Raw genomic sequence first — 2,364 nt, 5'->3', positions numbered from 1 at the left:
TGAACTGTGGTAATGTTTGGGGCTGAGGGTTGCTACTAACATGTACAAAATTAATGAGATACAAGCTAGATTTGCTGGGGTTTCCCAACACAGTGATTGGAACAAAGGTAACACAATAATAAACATTAAGGGTTTAAAAGAAGGCAAATTACATCATGATAAGCTATACTTCATTTCTATAACACAATGGTTAGGAAAATAAGCTTTTAAATCTCAAAGACGGACATCTGTCACTTCCTGGTTATGAGGCCAGGGTCAAGATACTTACCTTATCTAAGTAAGGTTTCCTCCTTCCATAAAGTAGGTGTGGAAGCATAACTACCATAGAGATGTTATGTTGTTATTTCCAATATTAACTGAGGAAAAAAGAGAGTCTTGAAGAGTTTCTGTACGATATAACCCAGCTTTTCAGCTAGCTTGTGGCTGAGTCATCCTTAGAGTTTCCCTCAGTTTGACTAAGCTATAAATAGGCTTCTTCTTGACTCTAGGCCCTTGACCTCCCTTTTCTTACAGCATTTATGTTAGAAAACTTTCCATTATAAATTATTTTCAATGGAGCAGCTCATGGCAAACTAATATTTCTCTCAAAACAATTAGAAAGACTGGATATAGTTTTTAAAGATCTGATTGGAAAGGTTGGATTGCTGCTGAAGCAAAAGGGAAAGATGAGATCCCCAGAGAGGGCAAGAGACGACACTTCTCCCCTCAGGGTATCTGCCAGTTTGGTCCAGGGATGGCGAGAGTCTAAGAAATAAGGCTGAAGACCAGAACCAAGGCAGATCAGTTGACAAGGTTTTGGCAACTGCATGTGGCTGGTGAATAATTTTTGTTTGGGATAGCCAAATAAGACTTGGGGAGAAGGAACTCAGAAAAAGCAAATGCTATGCTCTGGACATTTTCCTTTGAGGCACATACGACATCCTTAAGATTGACATGGTAAGAGCTTATGAAGTAGAAATATAAAATGGCTGCAAAGAAAGGTAGAGATTTCAGCATGCACAGGTAGCTGAAGAAAAGTCATTGGAGTTCAGGTGTCAAGGAGGAGGGCCCTACAAAACACTCCAGACCCTTTGTTGGAAGCCCTGAAGAGTTGTATCTTAGGAAGGAGGGCAAAAATAGAGGCATGTGAGCCTAACAATGGCTATAAATCAACTGTGATTGTAAGTAATTGGATTAAGGTGAACTGCCTCCTACTCAGGCTACCTCCCAGAAGACAAGTGAATCATCTAGGGAGGAAGAGAATGTGGCCAAGAGATTACAAGTTTTTATACATAATTTCTGATATTCAGGAAAAATTTATCAGACACACCAGGACACAAGAAAATAGGGGTGGGGGTGGGGGACAGACAATAGAAACTGTTATGGATTGCATTGTGTTCTCCAACATCATATATTGAAGTTCTGACCCCAGTGTGACTGTATTTGAAGATAGATCCTATAAGGAGTTAATTAAGGTTAATTGAGGTCCTAAGGGTGGAGCCCTAAATCCATAGGATTAGTGTCCTTATAGGAAGAAGCACTAAAGAGCTCTGTCTCAGCCATGTGAGGACAAAGTGAAAAGGTGCTCAACTATAAGCCAGGAAGACAGCTCTCACCAGTAATCCAGAAAGTGGTCACCTTGATCTTAGGCTTTCCAGTCTCCAGGACATTTTCTGTTGAAGCCACCCTATCTGTGGTGTTTTGTTATAGCAGCTTGCAGTCTAATACAAAAACATACACACAAATAATCTGGTTACAATCTGACTCAGAGTTTATCATCAACAGCAGACTACAGGGTACTGCTCTTCAGATTTTCAGAGCTCTTTCTATGGCATTTTTCTCCCTGGTGTTCCAGCTCACAGATTCTTGCTGCTTTCAACCCAGTCAAGCTCTGATTATCTGGCTCTTCACTTCAGTGAGTATTTAGTGTTCTCCTTGAATCTCCCCTCCTGCATTACACTCTGGAAATACCTTCAGAAAGAAAGCTGGAATCTCATATGGACCACTTTGTTCCCCCTTTGTCAGGAATCAGAGCCTCACACTACTTGGCTCAATGTCTAAAAATAGTTGTTTTATATATTTGATCAGTTTTGAAGTTGCTTACAGGGGGAGTGCAACCACTATACATACTCCTTCATGATCAGAAAATGAATTATCCCTCATTTGTTAGAGACTTATTAAACCAGAATAGTAATTTTTAAAATAAAATAAAACATAGCTACAAAATTCATCCAGCAAAAATTAGTAGACTTATTATGGTGATCATTTTGTTATATAAATATCAAATCATTATTTTATACACTGAAACTGTATGTCAGTTGTACCTCAAAATATCACCTTGATGGTGAAATGCTGAGTGACAGAGATTAGAAAGAGAGAAGAACA

Source organism: Desmodus rotundus, chromosome 1 (assembly GCF_022682495.2).
Source record: "Desmodus rotundus isolate HL8 chromosome 1, HLdesRot8A.1, whole genome shotgun sequence".
Classification (NCBI taxonomy): Eukaryota; Metazoa; Chordata; class Mammalia; order Chiroptera; family Phyllostomidae; genus Desmodus; species Desmodus rotundus.
This window is presented reverse-complemented; position numbering follows the sequence as displayed.